This window comes from Zootermopsis nevadensis, unplaced genomic scaffold (genome assembly GCF_977971745.1).
Source record: "Zootermopsis nevadensis isolate Lab colony 2312 unplaced genomic scaffold, Znev_1.0 Znev_ptg000022l, whole genome shotgun sequence".
NCBI lineage: Eukaryota > Metazoa > Arthropoda > Insecta > Blattodea > Termopsidae > Zootermopsis > Zootermopsis nevadensis.
The window spans coordinates 11,742,740-11,743,399 of NW_028259154.1; positions in this window are offsets into that span (position 1 = coordinate 11,742,740).

Here is a 660-nt window from a genome sequence, read left to right on the forward strand (position 1 = left end):
CCAATGACTTTGTTGTTTCTCCTGATCTTAGGTTCATGTCCAGCTAATTTTAACCTTCTTGATTAACTTGCTCTAAAACCAGTGTTTCTCAAACATTTGTGATATGCTTATACAATATGACAGTAGCAAAGTTTTAGGATCAAGAAAGTGACTAAGATGATGACATAACATGAAAAGTGACTGCTCTGAATAAGCAAAATGTGTAACAAATATAAAAGAATGACTATTGCAGTTTAAATAATGAAACATGTAATTTAAGGAAGCAATACGTTATCAACAAATTCCAATGTCCTGGTGTCCCACATAAAGTGGAAACATTTACTAGGAGGAAGCAGAAGTTTCAATATTTAGGAAACAATAATTTAACAAGCAACCAGTAGCACAGCCAGTGAAATAACTGTGCACTGTTTCCATATTTAAGAAGAATGTTAATTTAAACATACCGCACACTTAAACCCACTTTACATACTAGCCGAGAAACACTGCTCAAATCATAAAATTTTCTGTTCCTCCATAACAGATGAACATTAGACTGGTGTGGCATCTGAGGAATGAAGACATGCAATGAGGGAACAATAGGTTTGGGGTGATGCCTAGTGAACGTGGCATAAAGTGCACTGCAAAAGCAGCAGTTAACAATAAATTACACGGACAAGTCAA